Source organism: Salvelinus alpinus, chromosome 5, assembly GCF_045679555.1.
Source record: "Salvelinus alpinus chromosome 5, SLU_Salpinus.1, whole genome shotgun sequence".
Taxonomy (NCBI): domain Eukaryota; kingdom Metazoa; phylum Chordata; class Actinopteri; order Salmoniformes; family Salmonidae; genus Salvelinus; species Salvelinus alpinus.
Genome location: NC_092090.1, coordinates 43,496,524 through 43,510,722, shown reverse-complemented (window position 1 = coordinate 43,510,722; position 14,199 = coordinate 43,496,524). Strand labels below are relative to the sequence as shown.

General features: G+C 44.9%; 1 protein-coding gene across 4 annotated transcripts in view; it reads right to left on the bottom strand.

The window, feature by feature from the left end:
* LOC139576221 (zinc finger protein 536-like) overlaps window positions 1-13,967 on the bottom strand; it is a 193,328-nt gene extending 179,361 nt beyond the window's left edge. Inside the window, exon 1 of one of the 4 annotated variants that reach the window (XM_071402015.1) lies at window positions 13,614-13,967. The gene's annotated coding sequence lies outside the window, so the exon portion shown is untranslated. Of the gene's footprint in view, window positions 1-12,886; window positions 13,507-13,613 lie in introns of those variants that run through there. The other 3 variants (XM_071402012.1, XM_071402013.1, XM_071402011.1) reach the window with 3 other exon arrangements.
* Window positions 13,968-14,199: the final 232 nt, after the last annotated feature.

The following is a 14,199-nucleotide window of genomic DNA, read 5'->3' as shown; positions in this document are numbered from 1 at the left end:
TAAAGGACCCATCTCGTTGGAGAGGGCCGTGTCACTGCAAGGGGACTGACCAGTTATTAGGGCAGACAGTGGGGCTTCACTAAAGGAAGGGCACACTAAACCTGACCCACGGAGATCTTGACCTTGACCCCTCCGATGTCTTGTTATTCACCCAGAGATGGACCCGGTCAGTGTAGGACCTAGGCAATTGTAATGACAGACTGTGTTACTCTGGGATTAAAATAGCACCGGCTCTCACCGAGTGCTGCATTAAAGTCTTCCACATTGCAAAATTGCAGACAGATGCAACTCAAGTACCTGCAAATAATCTGCCAAGACCAATTTCAAAAGGGAGATTATAAAATATGTGGAAGTCATTAGGACGAGTATTATTTTTGCGAGGAGCAGGCAACCAGGAGTGGCTCCACAAGCAAATGTGTGCTGCTTTTATTTAAGAAGAAAGGCCCAATGTATTATTCCTCCATAAATGAAGATACATAACGTAGTATGACACAATTACAGGCAAAATATTGAAGTTTCAAAGGCAACAGAAGAATGTAAAAGGTCCTTTTTAGTTTCGCAACACAATCTTTCATCTTCTTTGAGACTTCTTTGTGGCTTGTCAGAGAAAATATGAAATGAGACCGAGAGATCTAACAGTGTTGTGTGTTAAAGGTAAAATTATGAAAAGCCTCTTTCTCCCGAAGAAGAAATGTTTCTGAGGTCTAATTTGCAACTGCTGCTGTTGTTATTTTTCAGTTGAAGCGAGGGTATCGGAAGTTCTAGGCTCCTCAGTGTAGCTTTAAAGCACTGCAACACAGCATTCTCCAATTAAAGATGATTTCAGCACCATGCACTGCAAAAAACTTCATTAGAATGTACATCAAACTGACAACAAATACTATTCTGTGTGCAAGAAATAAACAAGGCGTCATCAAAATGCACATTCTCTCACATTTATTTCTTGTAGCAGATGACTCTTAATATGAAATACAATTTGATTACAAAGCGGTAAGTTTAGTGCTCTTAAGTGGGATATAGTGACAGTTTGATTCCCCCCCCCCAAAAAAAGTAGTGAAATCGCTGTCCTTGAAACAATAAGCATTCAATCAAATCCTTCATGATTGTAACAGTAGGAAGCATTTTAAGGCTTTCCACCCACAACAAACATGCTTTGTTCTCCTGTTATGAGAGAGAGGGACACAATCAAGTGCGTGAGAACGCCGGGAATGCGGAATTTTCGAGCGATTCCTCTCCCTCTCCTCTCCCTTTTGGGTCGCCCATATTATTTGCTTCCTGTCTCATTGTAGCTGGCAAAAGAAAATGCTGTAATTGAGCAGTACAGAACATGTGCCCTCCCTGCTCGAAGATGACAGATGGATTATAAAAACTTCAAAGCCAAGCATTTGGAGCACCAGGGGAGAGATGGTAGGTATTTGAACTATCATTCTTTACCCAGGAGACAATGGCTGCCTGACATTGTGTATACATCAAGGAATAGTGGAACCACACAGACATAATCTCCCCCCTTATCCCCCCCTCTCTTACTGCTATATATTTAACATCCTGTTATGAGCAACTTTCAGCCAAGCACAAGAGCACACGTTAGCGTAAGAGAGGGGAGGGAGGCTTACACGTACAGGAGGTAGCAAAGAAAGAACTTGCTGTATTTTTGTATCAGTTAACCACATATTTTTTCGAATGTTGTTCAATTTGACTGTATGTTGCCATCAGTGTCTTGTCTTAATAATAACGAACACACAGAGGGCAGGGACGGTTTTAACCCACGCAAGGACATCATGATAAACAGGCCTGCAAGAATGTAAGCTACTGTAACCGAAGCGGGATAGTGGGTGGTGATTTCTAGTATCATCTTCTAAGCATGATTTAGGAAAACAGCCATCTGTTGTTCTTCCTTAAGCACGGAGGCCACCTTTAATAATATAAGGACAAGATGTGAGTTGGCCATAGACGGAGGTGAACTGGAAAGACTTTAAGAGACACACAATCATAAGAGAGAGCTACAGAGAACTGATGCCATCTGCAATTGTCCCCTTCGTTCACACACGCAAACACGGTCCTGAAACTCTTCAACAAACACATATACCCACACACAGCCTCCACCCTTCTCTCTCTCTCTCTCTCTCTCTCTCTCTCTCTGTCTAACGCGCACGCGCACACACACACGCACACACACACACACACACACACAGCGGGTCATATGGAAGCTAATTACTGTTGACCTCCACAGTCACACCGTTTAACCCCAGTCCCTGGCATAGTGACCCTGTCTAAATTAGCCAGGCCTAACTCTGGAAACCAGACCTTCCTCAATCCCTCAAGTCCTACTCCGGTACTGGTCACACAAGGGATCCACCACGATACACAGTTCAGAGTTTAGATCATCAAAGTCCCCCAGGTGGTAAATCCTATAGGTTCAGAGTAGTAACAGTCTCGAAAGACTGTCTTAGTCACATCCATATGAAGGTTAATTCACACAAATGTTAGTTTACTACAAACAGACATAGCTGTAGAAAACGTGCACTGAAAACACAGGGAGACGTCTGCGGAAGTCTGTCTGTCAGTCAATCGGGATTTTGTTGAGCGGTTAACATTGAGCCTCCAGTGCGCCGTGCTCTAACTAAGGCTGCTGTCCTCTGACCTCCTGTGACCTGGATGTGACTCCCCGTTTGACCTTGGAGGGGGGGGGGGGGGGTTCTCCACTCTCTAGCATCTGCCATTGGGCTCATTATGCAGCCCTCCCTCCATGCGGTCACCTTTTCAGCGTCCATCAGGATTTCCAATCTAATCCCTCTGGATCATCCCATCAATGCTAAGGGTGTTTATGTGTAATGGATTCCATCTACCCCCCCCCCCCCCCCCCACCCCCCCAATCCTCCCACACCACCCCCCTCCCTCTTGTCTTTTCAACTTAGCCCTTTATTCATTAAATCAGTCAGTCATTTCATTGCTTTTCCATCTACATGAATGGTGTTGTTGTATGGTTGAAGTCATGTTTACTGTGTTCAGGTTCTGGAATATAATAATGGTAACATTTTATGACCGTTAGGGTCTTCTGACTCTTGGGCTGGTTTCGAAATAGTTACGTGTGCAAATTCTCTGGAGAATTAAACGAGACAACTCTTTGGGAAGGCAATCCATCACAAACGTGCTGCATCGTTGACGTGTCCTAAATAAATACAGTGTGAAGGTATAATAAATACAATGGTATGCTCCTCTCTTTACGCGTCCTATTCCTCTTTCCTGACACCCGGCAGCATGGGTAAGCAGATGCACCGTTCCTCCCTCATCCTCATTACTAACTAACTACGCTGTTTGATTAAAAGCGTGTGAGAAAGAAAAAAGAAAAAAACAGGCCGAACCTCCATAATTAAGATCCCTTCACAGATTACCTCTGACAACAAAAGCGTGGAGAGCGGCGCCGCCTGCAGCCGGGGAAATTGGATGAAAAAGAGAGTGAGGACGGGCCTGACCCCTCTCGGCTCCATGCTAGCACCGGCCTTGCCTGGATCAAACGTGCTCCCCAGTAGGAGAAGGACTCCCACCGGACACGATCCAGGGCCCGGGGGCTACAGTACGGATGCTACAGCTACATGACCCATATCAAAGTTCCTCAGGCATTGTACTATAGCTACAAAGCACGCACAAGCTTCAGCGTATCACACAAACATATACACACATTCCAACAGTGTGTACAAACCTTTGGGTTCTGTCCTCATACTGTCTGCTAAAGATACATACAATTGGAAACCACACAGACAAAATGAAATCCCACTGTGTCACTATCATGAACGCAGAATGACTAACACCGATCCACATTACCGAAGCACCTTATAATCAGCCAGCTCTGAAAATGATAGCCAACGTCTGCTATTACCTAGCTCCAGTACAGTAATTGTACTGTTACGGTGCATTCCAGATTTCATACATGTGATTCCCCATGTTGCCATACTCCAGCTAGTCTGGGCATCCACTCACTAACACGTTCCCCGTTAAGCACCCCCCCCCAAGGGGACCAAGAGCAGCTTCCCTCACCTGAGCCTTTCAACCTACGACCCGGTGGTCAGAGATCCATCTCCCTACCCGCCGCTCCACGCTGACGCCCATTATCCTGTGGGTCCTTTGCCTCCGCCTCAGAGCGGGAGGCCATTAATATAATCACAGGGATCTAGTGTGTGCTGGAGAGCCCCGGGGCTACAGCAATCAGAGGAAAGTGAGCGAGAGAAAGAGAGAGAAATAACTCCACCCAAATCTCCGGAAAACCTTTTCCAATCCGACGGCGCTGAAACGGATGGGTCCAGAAAGTCATGATCGCCACTGAGGGGGGGGGGGGGTGTTTTAACAAGAGACCTCCCAAGACGGCGGGGTTGGGGAATAACACATGAATCTTCTCTACAACCTAGGCTGTGCCTGGTTGATCTAACGATGACTGGTCACAGAACCATCATCATGCAAATTTAAACAGAGAAGATATTTCATTGCACTAATGATGATGCCCCCCCCCCCCCCCCCCACATAGAAAGCCTTTAACAATCAACACCAGGCAAGTTCACCACTCTAACAAGCACATCATCTGTGTGGTCATCATTAGCCTAATGTCCCAGATGATGAGGTGGCTAGATGGGGAAGACAGCGTGAAGAACTGTAGAAACTTGTGATTGGTCCTCACGCCAGGCCATTGGAGGTCTGTGGGTACAACCCAATCATTAGAAAGACAACACCAAGAATTGTCGGAAACCACCTGACCACAGAGAGGCTAATGCATGAAGGGACCGGTTGTGAGGCCCCGTGTGCAGAGAGCAGGTCAGTGTGAGCTGAGCTTCAACTCGAAAATGAAAGTCGCTCCGTTCAACTTTGGAACCATGGTCGCTGGGCCACTCTTTTTAGAGGCACATAGCGAGCGGATGACTAACCTCAAGGGTGAACTCTTTCCCACTCACTCTCTAAGCCCGCCATTGTGTTCTGTAACCATGGACATGGATATTTCTTCCAAAACAACTTGGTTTCTCTTGTGGAGCAAATTTTCTTCAAAGTCCTTTGTTTATCACAAACTCCAGTGGAGAATGGGCCTGTGAGTGGAGCGAGGATGGTGTTGCCCACACTGACAGTCCTACTTACGAAAACGGGAGAAAGTCTACAAGACTCTGGCCCAGCACTTCCACTTAGCTTTCTCCCCATTACAACGATTGGTGTGAACGACATAACAAAGAGATGAAACAGAGAAGGGAGAGGGGAAAACAACGCCTCGCGATCAAAAAGAAAAAAAAGAAGAAGAAAACAAAAAGACGGGAGGAGGGGAAAAAAAGGCTGATTTAGGAAAATCATCAGAAATTGCGGGAGATCTGTTAAGGGTTGGCTGCGGCAGGGGTACGAGCACATCTTAACACTTAAAAGGGGTATAAAAGAGGCTACGTGCCAGGGGAATTCTCTCCAAAAGCCCTTTTAAATTCACCTCGGTAATAACGCAGATAAATAAAGGCAAATTCCCCAAAGTAAAGACTATTTAGCTCACACCTTGAGCTGCAGTTTTTAAAGTGGTTCACACAGGACTGACAGCTCTCCCCACACAGTGCCTGTTCTCCTGTTTTTAAACACCAGTTGGGAACTACTGATTGTGTGTGTGTGTGTGTGTGTGTGTGTGTGTGTGTGTGTGTGTGTGTGTGTGTGTGTGTGTGTGTGTGTGTGTGTGTGTGTGTGTGTGTGTGTGTGTGTGTGTGTGTGTGTGTGTGTGTGTGTGTGTGTGTGCGGTTGGATGGGTGGGTGGGTGTGCGTGCGTGCGCGAGCAGTCATAGGACCAAATTTAAGTCCAGCAGTCATAGGACAGAAAACCTTGTCTCTTATTTGGAAAACCTTGTCTCTTTCTTGTCTCCTTCGTGGAATGAGAGACGTTCCCAGAGCCTTCTAAAAGAGCCCTTCTTTGGTGACACTCGCAGCACACATTTTCTGGGGGGGAAGGAGTACCTCCCAGCTTTTGGACAAGCAGAGCATGTCATAAATATACAAATAAACGTATATTCAATACTTGCGAGAAGAAGGGGGAAAAAAGCCACCCTGCTCCCTCTTGTGGCACTGCTGACCAGAAGATGTGGCCAGCGAGCACCAACCTTCACAAAAGAGCATGTGTTCAAAGCCGGGAATGCTAATTTACCTTTAGGCCTACATATTTACTTTAGCATAAATGGAAAACCATAATATGGTATTAGTGCATCTCAGGGGGAAACGTGTGTTTTTAAAATGCAGACTAACGCTCTCAGTTTTAAGCGTTGTAAAAAGGCAGACGGCATATACACGGCATCGAATGAATCTGTGTTAATAAAGTGTAATCCGCAAATAAAGAGCTACCTTGCAACCGTATTCCCTCACGCTCCTCAAATACGCCTCCATACAGTGCAACTGATAAATCAGCGGCTTATTCCAAGACAACGATTTGAAATGATAGACCAAAAATACAGCAGGCCTTCACATTGAAGTTTGATTGGGAGTTACAGTATATTTTTTGCGAGCTTACATTATACCTCTCTGTTTGACTCCAACTGGCCATTATTACAAATGTCCCCTAGCCTAATAGAGGTGTGCAGACAGGCCGACATTTGACTGACTTGTTATCAAGCCACATTTATCAACACTGCCATGGAGATCTCCAGGAAGCTTGTTCAAAAGCAGTCCAGAGACATGGCTAAGTACATCATCCCCTCCTCACTGTCTCACTCTCTTTTTTCCCTCTCTCTCTCTCTCTCTCTCTGTCTCCCTCTCTGTATGCCCTCTCTCTCTCGCCTTCACTCTCTCTGTCCATCTCTTCTCTCTCTCCTTTCACTCTCCCTCCTCCTCTCTCTCTTTCTCTCTCTCTCTCGCTCTCTCTCAGGTTAGGAGCCACTAATTCACAGGGCCTGATCCGTCTCCGAGTCTGGAGACGCCAATGCTATCATTATCAGCCAATTCAGCCAGCCGTTAAATGGTGGAATCAGGAGACATTTGCTCCCCTCCACTATCGCTGTGACATCATTACCGAGAGATTCAACAGCGGGAGCGCCCGGTCCACGGGGGGGCAGGGAGACAATACAGCAACTCAGGCCCAGGCATCTCCTCAAGGAATTACACGAGAGGGGGGTCTGGGGGGGGGGTGCTGAGGGTCTAATACAATACAGGTCCACCTGGGAGAACAAACTGCACCAGCCTGAAACTCCCCCATGAGCACACTGGCAGCAGAGGAAGAGAGAGATAAAGAGAGAGATGGGGAGGGAAAGAGAGAAAGATGGTGGGGGGGGGGTCTTCTGCACACTGTGGGTAAATGGCAGCTCAATGCTAGCTGATGCACTTGAGCCTATTTTTTTTGTCCTCCACCTCTCTCTCTAGCTAGAATTTGCAGATACTCTCTCTCTCTCTCTCTATCTCTCTCTCTCTCCATGTGACAGTAAATAGCTAGAATTTTTAGATATATTCACAGATATTTTCTCTTTCTGTCTCTCTCTCTCTCTCTCTCTCTCTCTCTCTCCCTCTCTCTCTCTCTCTCTCTCTCTCTCTCTCTCTCTCTCTCTCTCTCTCTCTCTCTCTCTCTCTCTCTCTCTCTCTCTCTCTCTCTCTCCCTCCCTCCCTCCCTCCCTCCCTCCCTCCCTCCCTCCCTCCCTCCCTCCCTCCCTCCCTCCCTCCCTCCCTCCCTCCCTCCCTCTCTCCCTCTCTCCCTCCCTCTCTCTCTCTCTCTCTCTCTCTCTCTCTCTCTCTCTCTCTCTCTCTCTCTCTCTCTCTCTCTCTCTCTCTCTCTCTCTCTCTCTCTCTCTCTCTCTCTCTCTCTCTCTCTCTCTCTCGCATGACTCTGAAGGCAACCTGTAAACTGCTTTGACACACGATCCACTCTTATGTCTCTGGAGTAGAGGGAGTAGCTTTTGAACCTTCACCTTGTTGAAGTCCAGGAAAAATGACTCTGGAAGTTGAATTAACCAATTAAACATAATACCCTCTTACCCACAAACAAGAGAACAGACAAGAACACACTGAATAGCGCACGCGCGCGCGCACACACACACACACGCACACGCACACGCACACGCACACACACACACACACACACACACACACACACACACACACACACAGAATATAAACATGTTGAAAACATTCTCACTATATGTCTCATATAGTGTATCACGCACATCAACAAACACACGAAAAACCACACAGAAACAGTCAAACACAGTGATTCTCACGCATATGCAAGAGAGCAGAAGAAAAAAAGGACCTGGCTTTGAAACTCTCACAGCCCCCAGACAGCAAAGACACTCAGCACTCCTAATATCTGACTGCTCCTGATTAGGAATTGTCAAAATATTTGCGACAGAGGAATTCCGACAGCCGAGCGGCGCAGCTCCTCTACAAAAGACCCATCTTCCCTGTGTAACAAGTACACGAAATGAGTGTAGACATAGAACCTAAAATCCCCCAGGCTAAAGAAATCCAGCTATTGTAGTAATAACCCGCGAGACCTGGCTGGGAATGTACAGCTTTCAGGGGCACTTCTCATCCTATTTGTAGCACAGCCACTGACGTGTGCGGTGCGCAGGTCACTCTCTTTCCAAAGCCCCCCCCTTCTTCTAAAAAACCAAGTAGAACTTCTCCCAACAAATATTCACAGGGGTTTGCCTATCGTGTTTTTTTTCTCTCCTCTTTTTAAATTTTTTTTTGTTCCACAAGGCAAGTTTCATTAAAGATCCAATTATGCAAATCAGGTCCTGAAGAGGCAGCTGAATATGCAGTATAATAGTGTACAGTAATAGTTCAACACAATATACGGCATCGGGGGCAGATTTACGAGGCAACATAACTGCTACGCCTCTGTCCTTTGGAGAAAACCTCTTGATCATAATTAAAGGTGCAGGGTCTTCTTACTTCTCTGCAACAAGCCATCTGTACCAGGGTACCCCTCTACATCGACCCAAAATGCACTAACTAGCGACCAGCAGGCCACAACCTATACCGAATCAGAGTACAAACATCATTGTAACCCACATAGAGCTGGAGAGATCTCATACTACAGATTTCCTTCAGTAACTGCCCCCCCCACCCCACCCAAACCCCCCAGTTTTGGATTCAACCCCCAGCAGCACTGCAGATATTTACCTTTTAGGCATGCCGGGGAGAATGCTAAATAACACAATGCCATGCTTCAGAACCCGTGATTGATGGGCGGTTGCCTGTTTGTGTTAAGCTGCTGTCGGCAAAAATGACATGGCTGTAATGTTGTGCTCCTTTGCAGATCAAAAGGAAACAGTCTTGACACAATGTGCAGCACGTTTATAAATCCAAATGCTAATAAACTTCAAAAAATAGGCTTTAATGTTGCAAAACTGGCTGTTTGACTGAGGTACTGTATACAAAGGGGACATTTCAGGACGTATTCTAATATAGTATTTTTTATTTTTGATCAAAATCACAGTTGAAAGGCTACTGTGGACATGTGTGATTAGATAGATCATTTAGACAAAGGCCAAGACCGAAGCACAAGCTGCTCATCTTTCCCAAGGCTGGGTAAACTAGTCCAACTTAACACGTTCTATTATTGAGCGTAAACATCTAGATCCCCAGGTCCACGATCCATATAGATCTATCCCAAAACCTCCGGGAAGAGAGAGAGAGAGAGAGAGAGAGAGAGAGAGAGAGAGAGAGAGAGAGATAGACAAAGAAAGAGAAAATGTCTGTGAATATATCTACAAATTCGAGCTATTTACTGTCACACATACACTTCAAGTTGATGCTCCTCCTTTTACCAGCCTAACTTTCTTTTTAGTCAGAGGCCTACCTCTTCCTTTGAGCTCTAGCACTCCAAACCTCTCGCTCTCCCTCTCCCTCATTTCCTCTTTCCAGACAGACAGACGCTCCGTCTGGTGGCACCCTGGCATGAGGCAATTGAGTCAAGCTCATCCGTCATCACCTCATCTGTCGGCCCAGTCCTTATTCTTACATCACACCGACGTCTATGATTACTATCCGCAAACAAACGTTGCACTTTCACATCCTTGTCGCTCTCATATCCATACACACACACACACTCACACACACACCTGTAAAACAATATATGCTGTATGACACACGTGACAAGAGAAGTGTGGAGAGCCACAGCCTACAGACGTAAAAACGGGACCTAACTTCACAAGCGTGAGACGTGAACATCTCGTCTCTGTAGCACTCGTGTGTGCAAACACAGGGCTTCATGATATGTGTCAGAAGCCATAGGGCCTATTAACCATCATCTCTCCAACGTGAACCTTCTAACTCAAGGTCACCATACTACAAGGCTCATCACAGCCTAGCCTATTTGTTATGTGTTATGCCCCCAGCTTGCCTTCCAGCCCGCTCCTGAAACAGCCCCTCCTGCCTGCCAAACTAGACTGGGGGGGGGGGGGCACACAGCCACAGGGGTAAAGGCCTTAGCCTTTGGAGCCAAAGGGGATGGGGGCTCCACTGCACATATCAATTAATACCTAATCGCCAGGCCTCGCCTGCCATACCGTCCCACAAGAGACCCTGGCTACTGCCGTACATCTGGAAGACAATTTCGACCAATTAAAGGAGCCGAGAATCATTTAAGAGTGGGATGGTTGTTTGATCACGTCTCTGACTGCTCTCCTGCTCCGGGCTACAGTTGACTGGCTGCAGATTGACAGGTCCGGAGAGGAGCACTGATGCCATGCCCCATGCCATGTTCTCTCTCATCTTCTCATCCTCCTCTCTCTCTCTCTCTCTCCCTAAAGATGTGCATCGCCGTAGCTTGTCATGGCCCACGGAACAACAGACACAGGTCAAAGAGGATACGTTGCAATGCTGACCACTGACCAGGTTGGCGAACGAGTTGAAACACAGCACCTGTGATGCTTAGGAACGTGATTTCAATAAGAACAAAACATGAGATTTAAAAATGGGATTAGGAATATAACACCAAATTCGCAATAGAGCATACACATGACCAACATGTTGAATCTGTGAAAGCAATTGTTTGAACTATGTGAAACGTGATAGCATGTCATAAAATTCATGGAATCCTTGCACAATTCATTATGATGATAATAATAATAATAGTAATAATAAAATACATTTTGTAGCAGACAGTCAACTACCAGTCAAGTATCTTCAGGACAACACACACAGGAGCTGCAACTACATGCCAGTTAGTAAAGTCACACTTTCTCTTCCCTCATAACACCTCTCACAATTCATTGGCATTCTCCTAACTATCGGTAATTGCATGGAGGCTACTGTAGGGCCCCGATCTGTAATTAGTGCACTCCAGTGTGACTGTTGTCCATCGCTATTTCATCTCAATAAGAAAATAAAAAGAACTGACACAAAAAAAGGTTCACGCCCAGACACTATTACAGACATAATATCCGCCTGGCAAATACCATGAAACAATGACAGTGGTTTACTCGGATTGTGCATCTGTGCATCCGATTTGTTCATTTCCTTTGACGATGAATCTAAGTCATAAACATTTATCGCAAACTCAACTTTGCGGAAGATACAAAAAAAGTAAAACAATGTGATGGACATTGTGTAACGCTTATGTTACGGTTAAGGGGGTCATGTGTCTTCTCGGCCATTGTAGCCTAGGCTACTGTTTTAATGTGCTGCCTTCCAGTTGGGTTAATCTCAAACCTGGTTCATCTGTATTTACATGGGAGGATCGCTCCCTTCTACTCAAGGTGAAAGGATGCTCGGTTGGATGAGGGACACCTGCAGACAAGTCCTACCGGGGAGAGTTTGAAGCACTGGCAGTGCAACCGTAGCCTGTGTTTTATTCCACGAAATGATACATAATACTAAGGCACATTTAACATGTTGGGGTTATCAGAATGTCTGGGAATATATTTACCCGGACAGATTTGAGATTCACAGCGCAAGAACGAAACATCTAAACCCACACCAACAATCTATATGCACTTTAAAGATATAATTTATATTTTGGAACATTTAAATTAGGCAACGTGCATTTCTCTATAGCTATGACGGTTATGGCATACGCTACTCGCTAGACTCGACCTCGTTCTTTTCATACAATTATTTGTCATGCGTCCCTTTTTTATTCGTTTCCGAATAGCTATAACTTTTACAAATGTGAATACATTTACCCAAGCAACTGCGTTTGAATCAGTCGTTCAAATCTGAATTTCTCCAGTGATATGTGTGTTGTCTACATAAAATGTTTTAAAGCGTGATATGACATTTAGCCCTCAGTTGTTGAATGCCATCATAACGTTCCTCAAAGCATAATGCATGGCTGCTATTCATAAGAGGTCGATCACAGCACAAAATGGCAGGTCTCACCGGCTCTTCCATCTCACAAGTTTTGACACATGGCATGCAGCGGCTAACTTTGATCCTATTTCTCCAACAATATGCACTCAGGTTAGCTGAAATTCTAAGCAAAACCCCTAGGGATGTGATGAGAAAGTTTTCGAAGAAGATTGTATGAGGAACAGTTTATACTTCATTAAAAGTAGTCGCAAATATCCGCTTGTGCTATGCATGTCATGTGTCCAATACGTTTATGCACACTCCGTTGTCTATTTTAAACGTCTGGAATATACAACTTTTAATATATGACTATTATGAAATCATTGAAATAAAAAAGAGAATAGTTGGTTTTGAGTCGCTGTTCAACGTCTTCCCATGCTTTCATTATGTAGACTAAATGTTTTCCACCCTGACAACCCCGCATGCTAACGTCACCGCTATGGATATTTAATTATACTGTATTTTTTGATCACGTAGAGAAACAGGCCCCATTGAGATGATACAATAAAAAAAAAAAATGTTCAAACTGACTTTCAAAAGCGAAACGTCTTCGAGTTACCATTCCGAACCCCCTAAACCCATGCGTAAGCTTCGTACTTCTTACCTTTAAATTTGGAGTAGCGCGAAGAAACTCCTGTCTGTAAACGATGCCTTGGTGAGAGATTGTGTTCATTGAATAATGAGGCATGTCCATATGATTGACCGGATCATTTTCTTTCGCTGAAGGGGGAAAAGTGCGCTTCGGACCTGTTACGATTGTCCAATGCAGAATTATCTATCTTACTGTTCCGCACGTATCCTGAGTAAAAAATTGCGTTTAATTTCATTCGGTCTGTTTTTTTTCCCAGGCCAAACGTGTTCATTGATACTAATCACTCAGCATCACAACATATTTCCATCTTTGAGCTTGGACTCTCCCTATCTGGTAGGTGAAATGCATTGTACCGTCAAAAAAGCAGTCCATTGTCGTCCGCCACGTTATTCACAGCAACTAGATATAGGTCTTGCGGCATTCGGCATTGCTGGAGCTAAGAGCGTAACAGAAGATAAAATAACACCGTAAATAATAATAATCCCTAATCGTAGGCTACATTTCCCCCGTGTTGCGGTAAAAAAAAAAAAGGATTCCCAACCTCTCAGCTTGTTTCTGACCTTGAGCTCCGGTAAACACTCTTATTAAAATCTGTCTATTCTCCTCAGAACCCATTGACTTTGTCATTCTTGTTACGTTGACACCGTGTATAATAGGCTTTGATACATGTAGTCCGGGACCATGCAGTGAACACATAACAACTGAACACATATAATGTTGTAAAAGTACATGTCCTTACCTTTTCAGTTAACTATTTAAAGTATTTTTCTTCCCTCAAAAAAACTCCAGGGTAAATCGGTGTAGTCTGCGCGTCCTGAGCATCAGTCACAGCTCTAGTGCTTAAGAGAAGTAATCAGTGATAAAATGACGTTCATCTCACTGTAACCTTGTGGCGTATTTAATGTAAATAAGCCCGTTATGTTGCCAATCGCATGCATACAAACGCAAACTAGTCCTGAGGGAGGCTTTTTTTTTCAGGTGCCCTGACGAAACAGGTTTATTCTAACAACATGCATGGGAGCGCTTTTTGAAGCCATGGGCTAGGAATTAAGCATATTTATTAGTAAATATGATATTTAAAACAACCAAGCTGTTCAACAAGGGCACTTCGTACCTCATTCAAACAGAAAGAGAAAAGTGCAATATTAAACGCGCTCACCCAACGGTTCCAAATAACCTGGGAAAATGATTTAAAGAGCTGTATACTTCGTCGAGGACTCTAAACTTTTTTTGGCATAACTTTAGCGGTAGGACAGAGATGCACAGGCCGACCTTTCATTCTCCTAAATGTTCGCACAAAGATGGTTTGATATATTATGTTTCTA